Source organism: Phyllostomus hastatus, unplaced genomic scaffold, assembly GCF_019186645.2.
Source record: "Phyllostomus hastatus isolate PE091 unplaced genomic scaffold, TTU_PhHast_1.1 phas_scaffold_345, whole genome shotgun sequence".
NCBI classification, from domain to species: domain Eukaryota; kingdom Metazoa; phylum Chordata; class Mammalia; order Chiroptera; family Phyllostomidae; genus Phyllostomus; species Phyllostomus hastatus.
This window is the reverse complement of record NW_025334024.1, coordinates 21,837,196-21,857,675: the sequence shown is the minus strand read 5'-3', so window position 1 is coordinate 21,857,675 and position 20,480 is coordinate 21,837,196.

Genomic DNA, 20,480 nt, shown 5'->3' with positions numbered 1-20,480 from the left:
CTGCACACAAAGTTTGTAGTTAACTGGGATTCAGACCCCGCTATTTGTGGTCCTGTAAGCCACTCTCATGTGATAATTCACTCATGCCATCTTTCTAGTCTAAGTACTTGGGGTACTGTGCTAATGGGATTTAATCCCTGTTCCTGAGAATTCTAACATGTAGCAGTGCTGAGGGAACGACCTGTTAACAGCAACTGTTTATACATGCCCTTTAAAAAAATTCTTACCGGATATGTTTATTGAAATTTAGAGAGAGGAAGGAAGGGAGAGAGAGATGGGGATGTGGGGGGAAAGAGAGAGATGGGGGTGGGGGGGGAAAGAGAGAGGGGGGAGAGAGAGAGAGAGAGAGAGAGAGGGAGAAATGTGAGAGAGAGAAATGTGAGAGAGAAACATTGTTCAGTTGCTTTTTGTGTTCACCCCAACCAGGACTGAACCTGCAAGCTAGGTATGTGCTCTGACCTGGAATCGAACCTGCAACCTTTGGGTGTATGGGATGACACTCCAACCAACTGACCCATCCAGCCAGAGCTATATATGCCTTTCTTATTGGACCTTGACAGGGAACGTTTATTGAAAATTCAAATCACACAGTAATTACTTTGGGGGAAGATATTAATGAAAAGGCAATGGACTCAGTAAGAGCGACATATGGCAATAAGACATCCCCAAGTACGAACAATATAGCTTTCTGCTTGGCTGTGCAGTAATATTTCCATGAATTCTCTAACTCGGTGGAGATGGGTCTAGAGTTCTTCTCCTCACTTCACTTGGCATCTCTTTCATCTCATTCTGCCAAAGCCTAACTGAGTAATTAAGCCCACAGAGCCCTACGGAGTGTTACATATGCACCCCTTCTGACGCAGCGTGGAGAGCACTGCCTACCAGGGAGCCGCTGGTTCACGACTCAGAGAAGCTCATCTCTGTTGTTGTCTCGTGCTGGGCACAGACGAGAGCCTGGCACAGCGCAAACCCTGGTGGATCATGGATTGCGTTACATGCATCAAATTACAAAATGCACAATTCTTTTGAAATTTCTCTAACGGGTGCCCTTTTGTCATTTTTTATGCATTCGAGGGCTATGGTAGATATAAATTTATCATTTGAAATTCAAATGATTATAGTTATAAAGCTGCTGACACGTGAAAACAGGAAATCTAGCATATATCAGGGTCTGAATGCAATGCATGATTTGCTGAACTTTTATGATAATTTCAATGAATTATTGAATTAGCTCTGTAGTTTTACAAATATGCTTGAAAAATGTTCAAATGGTTGTAGCAACGAATAACACTTTTGTGGTCTTTCGCCCTACTTGAAAAATAAATTTTAGCTGACAGGCGAGTTTGAGACATAGCATCCACTCATCAAAGAACAATACAATTTAATTATTTAAATTCTGCAAGGTCCACTGGAAAACTAACTTAAGCTCTTATTACCAGCCTGGCTCCTACTGCTCTTCAATATTCAGAGTGTTTATTGACTTCAGCATTTTCCCACAAAAGAAAGATCTTTAAAATTAAATCTAAAGTTCATGCAAAATAGTTCAGGCTGATAGAATTTTAAAGGATTTAATTGTGACCAGAAGGAGACCCCAGATTCCAACGACACTGCAATAGAAATGCACATGAAAGGTTATTTAACATTTTGCTGACATCCGCACCATCCTCGGCTTCTATCTATGTAAACATGGACCAATTGGATCATAACACAAAGATGACTTGAATCTGTCTGTTTCCTGTCATCTTACTGTGTAAGCAATAGGCTAGGTTTTGCTAACGCTTCTGAGTTTGGAAAACTCAAAAGCCTCAGATTGGCTGATTTTGTTTTCTAAGTTATTCTCTTTGCCCAAGTTTTAATGGGAATACTGAGTTAATTCAGCGTGTTTGGTTGAGGAACCACTATTTTTTTCATTCTGTCTACAGGCTTGACTTGACTAGGTGACTGCTAATAGCCACATTATTGAACAAATATATCCCACCATCTCTCTTATTTGATGCGCTTAGTTTTCGTTGATATAACTGAACATTAAAAAACAAACATCTACAAAGCACCTCCTCTGCGCAAGGAACTATGTTAAAAATTAGAGATAGTTTGACCAATTATCATCCTGTAGACTCACTGGCATGTGCTATACCTAAAGAGCATTTTGCAACCCCATTTTATCATTTTATCCATTTAGATGTATCTTTTATCTTAATTAAATGGAAGGTTATATCAGTGGGACAAAGAATGTCATAGTCTAGAGTAAGGATTATTTAATGTGCTATTTAAGGTAATGGTATAAGTCCAAATTTGTTGACACAGCCACTGACATGAGCGTTGAAAGCTGATCCACAATTTAATTTCCTCAATAAGTCTGTGAGGTAGGCAGTGGTTAATTATTTACCTACAGTATTCAGTTGAAAACATTTTAGTCCAGGAATTTTCTCAAACTCACACTTGGCAAAAAATAAAAACAGAGGATACCCATTTAAACTTGAATTTCAGATAAACAATAAATAATTTTTAGTGTAACCCTGCCCTATATCACAGTTTGAATATTCTTACAAAATAAAACAAAAATTACTATTTGGTGTTTATCTAAGGTTGAAATTTCACCAGGATTCTCTATTTTATCTGGGCACCGTGCACATAGTCGAAGTAGAGTTATAAGAGTCACAGCATTTGTTCTAAACTTCAAACCCAGGATACTTGCCACGATGCTATTGCTTCAAATGGTAACCTTAAGCCATAGCAATTCTCAGCCACAAGGTTATAGAAACGTAAGTCTGTCATTGAGATGATTAGCAAAGTAGAAACCATTAATATAGTTACCTAACCAGTATTACCTTCGTCCAATGAAGAATAATTATAAAGCTTCAGAGCAGGCTCCCTTTCAATGTCACTCCAAGCAATGATCAGGTGACTTTTTTTATTTCTTTTCATCTTGAATGTGTGTTCCACGTACGCCACTGATATGAACCAACACAGCTGATTGAATTAGCACTGAAATCGACTCAGAAGAATTGCAGGCCAGGGGGATAAAACAATAACCTTGAACCCACCATGTACTGATCATTAATTTCTTATTATTATGTATTAAATATATATTTATGAACTATAATACCGTGTAGTGACTTTTATAGAACCATATATCCACCTGAATTAAAATGCTATGCCTCAAGCTATTCAGCCAAAGTATTCTCTTGTATTGGCATGCTGTATTAATGATAGTTCACCACTATTTCTCAGTTGTGAAAAAAAAATTGTATGATTTTTTTAGTAAAACACTCAGTGCCCAGCTAACAGGACACAGTTTTGATTATGTAATGAAGTCCTCTTCCTCATCTTTGACAAAACGTCCTCATCTTTCTCTATGTCATTAACTTTAATATTGAGTCCTAACCCCTCGCATTCTCGAACATCCCTTGATAAGAAACATCAGCACTTGACAGGGGTCAGCGTTGTTGAGTCCCGAAGATAATGGCCTAGAAGTCAGAATCCTCAGCAAATCCACGCTCCTTTGATTTTTCATTGTGTGCCTTTGGCAAGTTATTTAGCTTCTCTAAACCTTAGAAGCCTCACACGCACAATAGATGTAAAGACACTGCTTAGGACAGATTTATCTTTTGAAATCCTTGTGAACAACCCTTATGGAGAAATAACTACTTCATAGTGAGCACTGTGATTATAATTTTTGCTACCTATGCCTGATGGAGCAAGGTTTATTATTTTTCCTGCAACTCCTCTATAAAATTCACTCATGAACAGAATACTTTATCTCTCCTTTTATTTTATTAAAATAATTTCCTCCTGGCTTTATTTTTTTTTTAGTACTTTATTTATTCTGACTTCATCCTTTCTGGTTTTTTTATCAGTAATACGACTAGTAGCCACATACAGTGAGCAAGGTTCTGTGTCAGGGATGAAAAAATGAAAACTTATTCTTTATGTCCTAAGAACTATTGATTGTCTATGATTTGGGGACATTTATCTAAATCCTCATCTTCATTTGTAGACAGAGAAACTATATGTTATCTGGAAGAGCTGATGTGAGAATGAGAGATAAAGTATCCAGGACATAGTGAGTTATCAATAAATAATAGCTATTATTGCACTCAAATAGAAGAGAGGTCCGTTTTAAAGGGCAGCCTTGGTAGATAGCCTTGGTAGACTATCTGGAGCACCAGGGAGTCTCCCCCATTAGCCAAGATGGTAGCAGGGGGAGGTTCTTACACTGATGCATGAAAAACTAGCAAGATACTTTATAAAAAACTCCTCCCCCAACCCTTCAGTACCAGATTAGAGTGGGACCAGCGGAAGGCAGGCACATGAGCCACAGAATTCAAGATGGTGCAGGGCAAGGTGCAGGACCAAAGAGGCCTGTCAGTCTAGCCTGGGGAAGGAAGGGATTAGTTGGGAGGTGGACCCACCAGAAGCGAGTGAAAGTTTGGGAAGTTGATTGGTCATTTTGAGAAAACACTTGGTCTATCCCACGGATGTAGTAGATCATCCTGCGTGGCGTGGGCCCAGCCCCCTGTGGCAAACATTTACTGCAAAATAACTTCCTAAAATCCGTGCTAAACCTTCCAAGGACCAGTGTAACCGGTTCAACCACTTTTGCCTTTTCATTTGCAAATACCCCTCTTCTGTGATGTGATTACCAGCATCCTCTCCTTTGTTTTCTGTATAAGGTAACCACCTAAAGCAAGCCTGTGCATTGTTAATGAGGACCCTGGTAAGACAATAAAAGCTCATTGGAGAGAGGGCTGAGATTTTTGCTCCCCTTGAGGGAGAAGCCGCTGGCCCCTTTCTTCCACAAGATTTGGTAGTCCGTGTGAATTTCTTTTGTTTCAGCTACAAAGCCGTAGACCCCATGAGCGGGGTCAGAGATGCCACACCTAAACTAATATAATCCCAGGGGATCAAAGGGGATATTACACTCTCTCTCTCTGGTTCATGACCTGTACTGCACTGAGTATTTGCCTGTTCTCTCCCTGGACCATGTGCCCCTAGCAGCCACACAGCCATGACCTCCAGGACGAAGTCTCTCCCTCTCCCGCATTGGGTAATGCAGTTTCCAGGGTGATCACATGCTATCCCAGGAATACATGACCTTGAGGCTCGAGCAGCCCACATGGCCTCCGGGAGGGAGCCTGAAATGGACAGCAGCTGGGAATAAGCCAACTGACCTGGATGGGGACTAAAACTGCCTAGCCACCCATGGGCTCTAAAGGACTGTCCTTTAAAATGGAGCAGGACCTGTGGACACTGGCTTTTGTTTTTGGTCTCACTGAAGACGGTTGGACTTTTTCCACAACCTGCCTGAGGAGGTGGGCTTTGAGATGGGAGTCTGCCTCCCAGATCACACAGCACCTGAATAAAACCAGCATCTGCCTTATGAATTCAGCTTTTGTGGCAGCAGGCAGCTGACCCTCCTATTTTTGTTCCATTACAAACCCCCTTCACCCATAGCGGTTGCTCAATATGCTGTACCCCCACGTACACATTTTGGGGAGGCTTATTTGGTAGTAAACATAATTCTTTGTAGAAAGGTAAATAACCTTTTAAAAGAAAGAAGAAAAATAAAAGAAGCAGTGAGTTCACACAGCATGTTGGTGTGCTGCTAGGTGCACTGTTACGTTTCACAGGTCACAGGACAACAGCAATTAATGGCGTTATTTCTTCCCATCTTAGAGATGAGTCAGATAAACTCAGATCAATCATTTGTAAACATGGAAAAGTGACTTTCTCTGCCTCTTGGGATCAAGGTAGTAAAGTAATCCTCACAAACTTTGTCAGGCGTGTATGAGATAAGTTAATATATCATAAGCACCAAGCACACAGATAGGGACTCGAGTGCCAGTCCCAACCCCACTTTCCAAGTTCATACTGTGCACAAGCTGCATGGGACTGCTTTCCATCAAGGGGGGCCCATGGCGGCAAATAAGGGGCCAGGGCTTCCATTCGGAGCGTGTCAGCGGCAGATCGGGTGTTTTCAGCAAGCAGAGGTGAGCCACGGCGTGTGCGTACAGTAGAGACCTGAAGCCTGGCAGCGACAACAATCACTCCTGCACTGGCATTCCGAGAGGAAAAGTGCTTGTCAAGATCAAAATGCTAATCAGAGCTTGCTGGGAAAGTTAGTTCCCAGCTGCACGCGAAGCAGCAGGTTGCTTGAAGCAGCTGCACAGTGTGTTAGCACCTCGTCTTAACAAGATTGTCTGTGCACGAGTGATCAGGAAATGGTCAGAAATAAAACCAAGGAAGTAGGTGTTCATAGACATCCGAATTACTACAATTAGTTCGAGAGAGCCCTGCGTTCCCAGAAGGCATTTGGGTCTCATGGTAAGAATTAGGAGCCAGACGAGATGGGGCTTGAATCTCAATCATTGTTTCGCCTAGATGGGTTTCAGTCACTTCTATAAAGTGGGGATGTTAATATCTGTAGCAAACACTTTTAAGTATAAAATGAACTCATTCGTGTATATTAGAGGTATCATTTGTCGTAAATTTTGCCAAAATTTAGCAGCTTAAACAACTGCAAACATTATTTCACCAAGTTTCGTTTTTTTTAAGATTTTATTTTTAGAGAGGGAAGGGAGGGAGAAAGAGAGAGAGAATCATCAATGTGCAGTTGCTGGGGGTCATGGCCTGCAACCCAGGCATGTACCCTGACTGGGAATCGAACCTGCGGCACTTTGGTTCGCAGCCTGTGCTCAATCCACTGAGCTATGCCAGCCAGGGCATTTCACCAACTTTCTGAGGGTCAGAAATCTAGGAATTGCCCCTATGAGTGATTCTGACTCAGGATTGCTCTGAGGTTGGCGTTAAAGGGTGGGTGGTGGTTACGATAATCTGAAGATTTGACTGGGATTAGAGAATGAGCTTCCGACCTCACTTGGGTGGCTGTTGGCAGGACTTCTTTCCTTGCTGTTGGAATGGCAGCCCCGTTCTTCGCGTGGGTTTCTCCACAGAGCGACTCACAACAGGACCCCTCACTGCTCCCAGGGTGAATAATCCGAGAGAGAGAAAGAAGAGCCCAAAGAGTGAGAAGCAGCGCGCACAGAGCAACCTGGACAGGAGCAAGAGTCCTCGTGTAACCCAACCTCAGATGTGGCATAGCATCACTTCTGTGTTCTGTTCAATGGGAGAGTCACTGCATCTAGGTCCCAGTCGTGGGGAGGACACCACACAAGGGCAAGCCTCCCTTGGAGATGGGATCGCTGTTCTGTTTTAGAGGCTGTCTACCATGGCACGTAGAGTACCCAACAAATGAAACCTAATAAATAAAGCCAGTTAAAATCAGAAAGCACTTTTAAAATGATTTTCTACAATGTTGTTTAAGTATGTAAAATAAGTGTAATCACCTTTGCTATTTTTTTAGTTTATATAAGTTTTCAATGTGAAGTTCAAGATTTTACAGTGGGTACTTGATGAATATTAGTTGTCTGCCATCTTCTCCCCCTTAAATTTCAATATTCCTTGCTCTTGAAATATTTTGGTAATACATCTGTTAGAATTTTCAATCCTCTTTCCAACAGCCCGAACTAACCCACTTATTCTCAGCATCCAGAGAAAAAGTTATTATTTTTCTCTTAAATTATATGATAGAAGTCAATTTTTTGTTCATGCACAGGTTTAAAGTTCTGAAGAATGAGAATGATCTCAATGATGATTATTTTGGCACTCATTTCTTGTTTTAATCTGTGAATGGATCTAAATCCTCACCTCACTACATAGGTTCTCTTGATCCGTGCAAAATGCTGATATTCCTTTAATTCCGCAAGCATAAGTGCCAAATCTAAATGAATGGTTGTCCAATAGGATTCCTTTGTGGGAGAGGTGTGGGTATGGTGAGGAGGATTCCAGGATGTTGACACTGAAGACCTCGATGTCATCGCCTTGTTAACACACTGCCCCGCCCCCTGCCCCCCCCCCACCGCCTGCCATGGTATTTCTTATTTCAAGGAACAACAGTGCCATTTGCTGTGTCACTTCAGCCAGGCCAGAGCTTTATCTAGAAATGCTCTCTCCATTTTATTCCTGATAAACAATCGCATCAAGCTCTGCTATGTTACTTTCTGCAGATTACCTAAACCCATCACTTTTTCTGCCCACCCCCAGTGTTTCTTCCCTTGGAAGGAAATCATGTTAGTGTGAATTATATGCAAATGTTCTCTAAATATTCCTTCTTTCTCCATCTCCTTTATTCCCTAACCCAACCCTACAGAGTTGTCCATTAGACCATTCTGTTGGATAAAGTCTCAGTCTTAGTGCAAAGGACATTTATAGCCCCAACTACATGAACCTCCAGAATATAACATATAAAACATTACAAAATCTGGTCCTGGATGGTCTCCCCAGTTTTATAGTCCACAACTCTAAACTGAACACACACACATCTGACCTATTTGCTACCACAAAACTAAGCTGCTTTTAGTTGCTGATTTCACCTCACTGACTTTTATGCTTTCATTCATTTGTATATGCCGTTCACTTTGCCGTCTCCCTAGTAAACTTGTATTCTTTCTTCAACACCCAATATGTGGAGCCCTGGCTGGTGTGTCTGTTGGTCAAGCATCATCCCACAAACCAAAAGGTCACAGGTTCGATTCCCAGTCAGGCCACATGCCTAGGTGGATATTCCTATTGAGCATCTTGGACAGCCTTTCCAAAGCTGAGAGAGTAAACAGCTCCTTCCTCCCTTTAAGTCTATACCTTGTAGACATTATATTACTGTTCTTCTAAGCCTAATCGGTGATAACGTACTGGCTTTACTACAAAAAATAATCATCTTGGAGTTAATAGTGCATTTATCCTGTCATTACTACTTGAATATAATAGATGACTATACATGTTACCAATAATAAGTTGAACCATATACAGTTGTTGACTTTGAAAGTAAAAATATGGTCACCAACTGGCAATTTCATATGATCTACCGTATTTGATAAACTTTTCCTGTGCACTGGGTGGGGGTGGGGTGTGTTCTAATGGGCAGAAAGAACATCATTTGGTAAAGAATTGAGGGGTGTTTTAATATTTCATGTGCCATCTTGTGAAGAAAACTTCTTTTAAATAAAATTAAAAACTGAATCATTAAAGTCAATAGACATGGGTTATCTAGAAAAAGATTTTAGCTAAACATGTAAATTGAAGGCTTCAAAGGAAATGAATGGAACACCTAAAGAAATGGTGTGTGTATATATGTGCGCATATCTATATATACACATATATATACACAAACACACACACATATATATATTTTCGTTGCATTGATGGCTATGTTTTGTGTTTAAGAAGAGGTTAATTGGCCACATATATGGCATATTCAAGAGGACAATAAAACATAAAAGTCACTATGAATTATAATGTTTATGTTCTAAAAATGTATTAAAACACCTATATAAGATGTTTCTTCAAAATGTTCACTTTATGACCTTCAGATATCCATTATCTGGATAATATCCGTATTAACAATTCCATGAATGATCTAACAAACTCCAGTGTATATTCATCACTGACCTACAGATAACCAGACAATATCTAGAGTATCTATATTCATAGCCATAACTATACCAATCTATATCTATATTTATAACCATATCAATATATTAATGTGATTCTAGTCTTAGCATGAATACCTTTTCCATGCAAGAGTCAACAGACATACAGCCCGGTGAACCAAGCTCCTGGAAGGTAGCCCAGCCCTGTGATGTAGGTGGGAAAATCTCTTTGAGGTGAGGGGGATGGTGGTGTTAGAATGATTCCTTTTTATCCCATCAAGCCATGTGGCTGCCCATCTACCCGTAAGCCGCCTAACAAACATGATCTCCTCCCTGTTTCGCTTCCTAAGTTGACTCTCAGGCTGATCAAAAGCTTCTCAATGTCCTCAGCTCCTCCCACCCTGCAGGAAGGCCCCCACTTGGCCAGGGACTCAAATCAATTTGGCTCGGCTTAATCCTGTAGGGGAGGTATCATACCGGGAGTCACTTTTTTGATTCCGGAGATTTGTGCAAATGTATGACACAGATTGACTGTTCCTGAAAGTGAAGCGTCTGTTTTGGCCACAGTTTGCGGTGGATCTGAGTTGTTTATTTTCTGTCAAGAAGTTTCTTGGGTTGCTTCTGGCTCAAGATTCACTTTGAAGTTGATGGATCACGCTTCTGTTTACTTCATAAACATTGAGCTCCTAATATACTTAGGGGCTGGCCCTGGAAGCCGTGGGCAATTGAAAACAAAAGTGAGTTAGATGTGCTCCATAACCTTCAGTAACTCATAAACTCCTGTGAGTAAAACACTGCTTATTGGTAACAGTAAGTCTTAACAGCATATTCATGGAGCACATAGTAGGCATTCGATAACTGTTGATCAACGAGGCACTAGAGCTGTTGTCATACTATGGTAGAAAGCTAGAGGAAGTCTGATTTCCATATGATAGGACAGAAAACACCTGTCTCTTCCGTTTCTTTAAAGGTTGCCACCTAATGTCCCTCCCAGGCTCACCTTAGACCACGAATGTGGAAATGAAAAATCTAAGCAGACGGTTTTGCCTGAAGAAACTAGAGAAGTGGAAAAACATGTACTATACTTGGGAAATGATGAGCAGATTGTGGCCTTAGGGGTTTGGGGGCCATCAGGCAGAGTTAGTCCAAATATAGAATCATTAGATAAAAGCAGGCTGAGGCGGGAGCACTAGTTCATGGCAAATAACACATCTCTTAACAACAACAACAAAACAAAACAAAACAAAACAAAACAAAACAAACTCAACCACCAGTCTCTCTATTTCTTCTCCAGTGTGTTTTCTTGCCATTGTTCTGCTGCCTAATGTGGCCCTTATATATTTGACAAAGTCCGAGGCATCGCCTTACTGCAGTGATTTTCAACCTGTAGGAACTTTAATTTAAAACGTGCAGTACCTGACTATTTATTTAATCAGGGGCACTGACCTTTTTACCCCTTAGACTGTCAAATAAAAAAATGACAACAGCCAACACAACAATAGCCATTTGAGGTGAATGAGTCAAAATTATACCTATTTTTTATCAGATTGGCAAAACATATATTTTTTGGTGTGTCACAGAATTTTAGTAATTAGTTTGTGTGTGCCATGAGATGAAAGAGCTTGAAAATCGCTGCCTTAGTGATCTTACGAAGTTAACGCTCACTTAGCACAAAACGTAGCAGCATTGATTTCGGTTTCTCACTAGGCAGGCCAGACCCGTCTCTGTCTTCCCCCAACTATGGTCAGTTCCAACCTATGTCATGTCAGAGTTGGAGAGACCAATGGGATGGTTGGCCATTTCCTCTTTAAAATATACACTCCTTGGAGAAGGTTGGCTTGTTCAGTAAATCCAGCAAATGGTATCAAAATCAACTCCCTCCATGCACAAAATCATCAGAAGGTGAAAACTGAGCATTCAGCAGCTTGGACGGGTGGGTCTTTGTATTGTGCACGTGAGAATTGGATCCAACCAGTCATTGTTCCTCAACATGATTCCATTTTCTCCTTAGAAAATATTTTACTGTCTCTCATATGTAAAAACAGTCAAACATGGGTATTTTTTGTATTATAACTATTTAAGTGTGCCTTTCTAATGAGCTTCATCATCTCACAGTCATGTCTATAAACCAACACACATAAAACATTTCGTGCCTCAAAAAGGAGGAGTAACTCATCCAACTGGTCAGAGATTTTATGCGTAGCCGTGTAGGATTAAACCTTTATAAGGAAGAGAGTCCTATAGAAAATTTCAACCATGTTCTCATCTTGTGCTGTCTTGTCTATGGTGTTGTCTAGTCATCCTCATTTGGATCTCAAAATGCACCTTCTCTGGTGGATAAGTTCCCTGATCAGCTTGGCGGGGCTTGGACTGGTCAACTCAGGTCACCTCTGGGTCAGGTATGTGCCAGAAGGAACCAGGTGGACAGAGGAAACAGAAGCTAAGTGTAAGCCATTCATGTCAAGGAGATATTCACCTAGTTACTCCGAACGTTCGTTCCACTTCTGCTTCCTTAACAATGGCCAGATTTTCTGTTTCATAAAGTTTCCAACAGCGGCATTGGCTAGGGAGTCCAGAGGAATTGCTATACACTTGCACTTATTAACCATGTAAAGAGTGCTTAATGTTGCCTAAGAAGCTTCCCCATCTTTAAAACAAAGGTATCATTATTACCTCCTTTAGAAGAAAATTGTGAGAATTAAATAATGTGTCAAAAACTTTTAGTGGCTCAGAGAGGTCTTCTGCAGTTAAAATTTCATCATTTAAAATTCTAGAACTCCTGTCTAAGCCAGACAATTGACTAGGCACTTGAGGGTTTGGCGCAGAATAAAAGATACACACGTATAAGAACCCTGCTTTCATGGTGATTATATTACAGTGCTTAAGGACAAACAATAATCAAGAAAATAAGTGAATAATCAAAATTTGCAGGTAATAGTAAAGGCTACATAAGAAATTCAAATGCCAGAGTATAAATAAGTGGCTGTGGAGGGCCTTCCAGGAGAAATTAACCGTATTTTAAGATTTGATTGAACACAAGAAGTAAATCATATAACCATAGAGGGGAAGAGCATTAATAGTAATGGGAATTTCGAGGCAAAATTCTTAAGTCATGGAGCATTCCAAGACCAGAAAGAAGCCATTGTAGCTGGAAAGCAGTGAGGGGTGGGGGTATGGAGTATTTAAATACGGAATGGAAGGACAGAAGGTAAGAAAGATGTATATGAGCACAGTAATGAGCTTGGATTTTATTCTAATATACAAACTATGGAAGAGGATAGCATGATCTGACTTAAATTGGAAAATGATGTCCGTGGCTTCCGAAGGAAGAAGAAATTCTAGCGGAGCCAAGTGGAAGGAGAAAGGGCGCCGGTCCCCCCCGGGCCTGGAGTTGAGGACGGGCTGAGCGAGAATGTCGGCTGTGGAAACGAAAACTGAAGGCCGTAGCACAGGGCTGAGCAGCAGAGCCTTCTGTGATGATGGGAATGTTCAATGGGGAAGCGCTTGAAATGCGACTGGTGTGAGCCTGCAACTCGCTTTTAAATTTTTACTTATTTTATTTTAATTATCTATTTATTGTTGTATTGTTCCATTACCATGGACCCCCTTATACCTTCTCCCACCTCCACCCGTCCCTCCCCCTCCCCCATAATCACCACACTGTCACCCACATCCCTGAGCCCTTCCATAACCACACGTGGCTGGTGGTTTCTCCATTGAGCAGGGCAGCTCTAGAAAGCGAGCGACTGGAATCAAACTCACATGCTTTCAGAAGCCCACGCTCTGAACCACTGCCCTGCTGCACTGTCTCTCCTCACTTGAAAGATGAGAGGCAGTAATTTCTTAGCTGCTTCATTTGTAACTTCTTCTGTGTTCTCTGACACCGCGAGGGCAGTTACCGACAGAGAAGGAGCTCAGACAGTGTCCCCCAACACTGTCCCATGGTTAGTGCTTCCGCTGCAGCCAATCTGCCTCCTGACGCCCTCTTTGATCATACTGAGTAGTATGAAGTGGGAAGGAAAGACACGTTTCACTTGTCTAACAACACTTAGTTGTCCTAGTAATGTGTTTAGCACCAAAGACCTGCTTTTTACATTGGAAAGAGGTTGAGTTTAAAACTGTCTTTCTAGTTGGTGGTTAATTTATGGCATAATTATTGGGGACAACAAATAGCTTCTCTGGGGTGGCAGAAATGCAATTAGATTGTCACAGACTGTCAGTGGTTGTATTTGGGTGTGATTTTAATGCATCCCTTACATAAGCCTCTGATGCTAATAATAACAGAAACAGAACTTGCTGTGTTCTTTTTAAGAAAGGGGGAGAAATTATGAACACATTCTGTTATATTCAGAAGGATAGTTGCAGCGAGAAAGTTGCCGGAAATACGGGGGTTCTCAAGATTCTCTTTGCTTGCTGCCTACATTTAGTAAGAGCTCAATAGATATTTTAAATTAAATAAATAAATAGGTACATGAGTAAGGTAATAAACCAAAGGCCTTTAAAAGTAAAACTCCAGAATGAGAATATCCCAGTCGTGTCCTTTTTCTCAAGTAATCCTTGACAAGTTTTTGTGTATCCTTATTTCAATAGTTTTCTTGTAATGCATTTAATCTACACTTGAAAATGTTCTAGAGTCCTCTAGGTGACTAGTTAAGGGCAGACACAATTGCTCATCCAGAGGAGGTTCTTAGGATCTCTGGAAACATCAGTCCCGGAAGACCTCCGACTGTCCACGCAGAGAAAATCCCTCCTTTGGGCAGGTGCCAACTGAGTGTGACACAGACCGCACTGCCTTTGGGGTCCCGTGCCCTGTTCTAACCCACGTCCTCTCTGATGGTCAGAAGCGACCCCTGGAAACTCCAGCATGTGGGCGAATAGTGCAGTTCATCAAATTTGGAGAGGTTTTTTTTTTCCTCCCAAAGATGCAATCAGATTATAAACACATAAACCAAGGTGATGAGCTGGAGTAACGAGAGATTTCCCATGTGTCCTCTGAGCCTAAGCAGTACCCGTGGACTGAGCGAGCCTCCCTTTGAGGGAACGACTCCACAGGGGGAGGACTCTTGAACTTTGGTTTCTGAAAATCACACTGAAGAAGCAGGAGCATCCTGGAGGATCTGAGCAGCAGCCAGCAATACCTGAGCAGGAAGCCAAGTCTACTCAGCTCTTCTCTTCCTGGTTATTTTCAGAAAACCTCTACCTGACCAGTCCAGGAGAAGGCCTGCTGGTGATATTAGTTTATGATCAGCAATATCCATCTTCTCGATTTCCTTTACAGGCTCTCTGATGTTACTTCAAGTAGCCTTTAACAGTGGAGGAAAAAGAGGATGAGACATACATAATTTAATTTCTGTAACATTCAATCCTAAATTTGTCTCCCAACAAAGGGAGAAATGTGATGGTTTGAGTATTGCTCTCTGAGACAACCTGCCTTCGTGTAATTTATTCCATGAATAGCTTCTGAGCAGCAACTGAAGCCTCAAGTCCTGAGTTGGACCTTGATGCAGCATTCGTGCCTGGGAGAGGTGTGGTCCCCACCCACACATAGTTTCAATAGATATATTGCTTGTGAGGGGAGATTCTACCTCGTTTTGAATATTGTCCCCTGAAAAGTACTGCACTCAAAACTTTTGGCGCCCGTAAACAGGTCAGTATTTATTAAGCCTTACTCAGGACTCATCATGCACTGAATTCTACCCACACAGGTAACAGTAGTCAGGTAACACTACTGACTATCAAACAGTGTGTTCTTCTGTTGTGAACATGAATCGCTTCCAAGTCCTCTGTCTCTGAGGACCACCTCCCTTCCTCACTTCACATTTAGATATCTAGTAGCAACATAAAACAGCTACCTCAAAATTAATAGGTCCACAATGGCATTTGATTTCTATTCTCCAAGACTCTTCCTCCTAGAGCCTTCACCCAATAAATACTATCGCCACTTACTCAATTGCTCATCACAATCCCCATGAGTTCTTTTGATCTCTTCCTGTCTTTCCCCTCCACTGCCAATTCTTTATCTGTTTGTTGCAACCACACTTTGAAACATCCACCCTGCTCCACCTTCATGGCGGCCAGCCTGGTCCGAGCTGCCACTGCCACCCATCTGGACCACTGTCATAGACAACTTCTCGATCTTCTTTTCCCACTGTCGTCTCACCGCAAACCATTCAACCCATGGTAGATGGAAGGATGCTACTAAAACAAACCTCCCTGCAGAAAAAAAATCATTTAATTAGCATGTATTGGATTTTTATTTAATTCTCAACTTAAAGCAGGGCCTGAAGTGATCATCTCTCAACTGATTATTAAATATGTGAAGCTCTTTCTCACCTCAGTGATTTTGTGAGTCCCCTGTGGATAACACTCTTCCTAGGGTTCCCATTTGCTTTCCTGGTTTCTTAATAACATTGAGACTTCTTCAGCAAAACCTTAATTGACTAACCCTGATAGGGGTTATAAATATAAAGCCTTCCGTAGAATAAGCCAGTCACGGAAGGGCAAATACTCTACGGTTCCACTTATATGAGGTTCCCAAAAAAACATCAAACTCTTAGAAAGTGAAAGTAGAATGGTGGTTGCCAGGGACCAGGGGGTTGGGGGGATGGAAATGGAGAATTGATGTTCAATGGGTACACACTTTCTTGCACAAGACGAATGAGTTCTAGAAGTCTGCTGTGCAACTTCGTGCCTTTGGTTAACCGTACTGTGTTATAGACTTGAAATTTTGTTGATGGTAGATTTCATATTAAGTGCTGTTTGCACAATAAAAAATTTAAAACAGTAGAACTTTTCTTCTTACTCTATGGCATTACCTGTTGATTTTCTTCTTAGCAATTCTACCAAAAATTATTTCATGCATTTGAATACCTGTTAGCATACACATTTGATGGAGACAGGGCATGACATAGTTTGATTCTGCTCTTTTCCCCGAGTCTAGCATATGGACCAGCACGTGATGGATGCATATTAAGTATTTATTAAAATAGTAAATGAAAGAATCTTTGTCTCTGGCTGCGGAGACCGTGTTAGGGCCACTCTTTGATCTTCCCCGAGGATGATGCGTCATCATTACTCAGCGACCTGCTCACTTCTTTGTCAAATGGCGTTCCGCAAGGAGGCAGTCCTCACTTCAGAAACTGACCCTTGACGGCTGCTGAGATTTCAGACACAACACACCTTCTCAAGGAAGTGCCTTCTGTTCGGTGATTTCAGAATAGCTCTCCTGAGGGCGTTTAAAGGCCTTCACTCAAACAAGTCACCTCGCAAATTAATTTGCTAGCTTTAGATCTTTATGAATGCAAATTGACTCAATACGGTAAACACATACAGAGGCATGCTCGGGTTTCCCCCAGCTCTCTCTGCACTCGGAGCAGAGTTAATAACAAGCTTTGCAAACAGACACACCTTCAATCAAGAACACGGTGGAGCCCTCGCTTCCCAGCGGCACAACTTCCCTTTGCAAAAGAAATCGCACACTTGCTTTCGAAGGTGATGTTGTAATTCCAGCATACATTTTCCCCCCGGAAGACAGCAATTGACATGATATTTCAGCAACAAGAAATTTTGGAATAATCAGGCCTGAGCACGGATCAACTCGAGCAGACATGGGAGTCAAGTTGTTTAGTGTCGGGTGCTGCAAAATGTGAAACTCATGCAAGGAAGAGGAAACTACTTTCTCACTATTCACTTTGCGTGAAACACACACGTTTCTTCCTAGTTTGGAAAGCCTAATGGTAGGCAAAGGAAGGCGAAAGACAGAAGGGTAACACATTTTCTTGGTCTCCAAATTGTAGAACATGTTTTTTTTTTACAAAAATAATCCTCACATTCGCACAGCATTATGCATGTCTAAAAGAATTTTCCATTCCATCTTCTAATTAAATCCTCATCTCAAATACATCTAGCCGGGTATCAAAGTGTCATTCTTTTATCTTTCAGTTGATTTCATGTATAGATAAAGATAATGGGGAAAGTCTGCTAAATTTGGGGGGGGGAAATTAGTTGAAAAAATGGAGCCGAGGTGGGACATCTTGAATTTTGTTTAAACCTTTAATCAAGATTTTAATAGACACTTAGTAAAGATTCAAGTTACATATGTCAAATAAATGTAATTCAAGAAGGTGACCAGCCCACTGTGCAGAGAAAGAAACTGACTGAAGCTCAGAGAAGTTACATAATAAGTATATATAAGTCTATCATTATGTAGGGGTGGGCCCAAGTAGACTTACGGTTGTAGTACAAGTAAATAATAGAATAATTAATGAATAATACAAGAATAAACTGTGGTTCATGTACTTACAACTGTAAGCCTACTTTACCCACCCCTGCGCACACTGTCCCTTACCTCCCCGTTCAGCTGGGCAAATGCAAACACTATTTATGTGAGAACAATGAAGGTTGGAGGAAATGTTAAGGGTTAGGTAACACAGTGAGAGTATGCTTAGTTGTTGAACTTTGAAAGTCTATAATCAGTAGTGCTTCATGTGGTCTAGTATTATCTTAACCGTTTTCAGGTTCCTTATTGTCTCCAATTAAAAGAAGAGAAAAGTGCACAACCTCTCTTCTTTTTTTATTTTCTGTCTTTACAGTTGTAAATTCCAGCAAAATAATCATAGACAAAGGGAGATATTTGGCGTTGTTTGTTTTTGACAAATTGGTTTTGGTAAAAATCTAAACGTAATTTCCATGGTAATTCTAGATTGTCTTTGAACTTAACATTTTTGCATTTTACTTCACAGAACTGTATTGCTTTAATAACAAAATATTTTCTAAATCCGGCAGTGATCTCTTTTTAATAATAAATGTAAACTTTTAAAATCTAAAGAGTAACATTACAAAGGAAGTTTTACAGCGGGTGTGTATGAGTTAAAGATGATTAATATTGTCAGATATGATCTGATTGGGCTTAAAGGAATGATAGCAGACTCAAGACTTGGAAAATTTTAGTTTGAGGTAAAAATTTATAAGTCTTGCAAGTAATGTGTGTGTTAAAGCTTTTGTTTCAGAAACTGCAGATAAGGCCCAGTCTTGGCTCCTGGGAAAAACAGCCAACCTCCTGGGGCACTGATAGAAGATTACTGCCTGGGGACATCTGAACCTCTGTTCCCTGGGAGAGCAGACAACCACCCCTCCCCCTTGGGATCAGCTAACTGCCCAGGACAGGAATGTTGCAGCTTCTGAATCTCAAAGCCCTCACCACACCTTGTTTGTCCTCCCCTACTCTCTTATAAAAGATCTGGCCAGGAAAGAGAAGGGAAGATGGTTTGTCAGAGTATGACTCTGCCACCTTCTTGGATCGCCAGCCATCTGAATAAGATTCAATCACTGTCATTGCTTATTGGTAGTGACAGGCAGCCCGAACACTGGTGTCCTTTCCGGGTACAGGGACACTGTCACTTGATATAAGAATAGAAAGGACCACTTTTTGGATAAAAACTGTGGAGATATCAAAAAATATTTCACTTTTCAAATGTCAAATTTTATTTTGGAGAGGCTTATCGTGCTTTTTTGCCATCAGATAGATTTATCCACATTAAAAAATATGTATTTATATGGTCCAGTATGGTTGCTATGAGCCACATGTTGCTACTGAACAATTAAATCGTGGCCAGTTCACAGTGAGGGGTGTTATGAGGGTAAAATACACACCAGTTTGAAGGACTTCGTTCAAACAATATCTCGTTAATAATTTTTAATATTGATTACATGCTTAAATAGAGAATTTTAGAGTATTGGTGAAGCCAGAAAGACACCAGCATTCAGGCTGCCTGTCACTACCAAACACAACAGGCAATGACAGCGATTGAATATTTATGGACGCTTTATCCAGATGGCCGGAGATCTGAGAAGAGGGCAGGTTCATACCCTAACAGACCATCTTGTCTTTTCTTTCCAGGCCAACAGTTTTATACCAGAGAATAAACAAGGTGCGGGGAGGGCTTTGAGATTCAGGGAGGATTAGGTGAAAGAAGCTGCAACATTCCTGCCATGGGCAGTTAGGTGTTCCCAGGGGAGGGTGGTCCTCTGTCTCTCCCTGGAGCACAAAGGCCCGGATGCTTCCAGCTGTCCCCAGGGGGTAACCTTTAGCAGTGCCCCAGGGCGTCGGCTGTTTTCCCAGGATCCAGAATGGGCCTTATCTGTAGTTTCTGAAACAAAAGCTTTAACATAAACATTATGTGCTAAGCTTATAACTTTTTACCTTAAACTAAAATTTTCCAACTCATGAGTCCCCTATCATTGGGATTAAATATTATTTTAAAAATTTACTGTTACTTTTTATTTTTTTATACATAAGCACTAAGACTCTTAGACATTCATGTGTGGTTCATACGGGCAGTGCTGGTTTAAATGTTTTGGAAATGTATTTAGAAATACATGTCTAAAAAAACCTGTCCTTACCATAACCCAAACCCTCTTTGCCTGACAAATGGTCAATGTTAATCTTCACTTTGCACTTAGAAAGACTTATTTCATAGCATCTGTAAGTTATCTTGGATATGCCATTTATTTAAATAATTGTGGTTTTAAAAAGCTCATGAAAGTACCATTTGTCTCTTTACATAGAATTCTAGTAGAGATAAAGATAATGGGAAACGTCTTCTAAATTTCATAAATAATTAGGTTAAGGGAAAATGGGGCAGATATAGATGAAGGGTAGAAACTTCATTTGTAAGAATTTTGGAGGTGTATTGACTTATTTTTGTTTCCTTATTCTGTGAGATACTTGATATAAGAAAGGGTCACAATATATAATTCTTTTAAAAATGGGACAACAATGCAAAATTGCATCCATAACGTGGCCTGTGGAGGAGAGAGGGGAGAGGGGAGCATAAAGTGATACATTTTTGTGTTTTAAAAAATAGTTATGTTGTTGTAATCAATGCGGGTAGATGAATAGATTATGAGTCATTTCTGTTTTCCTCTTATTATTTATATTTCTTACTAAATATAGGTTTATTTTTACATCAGCTGCAATCAAGATACATTAACTTT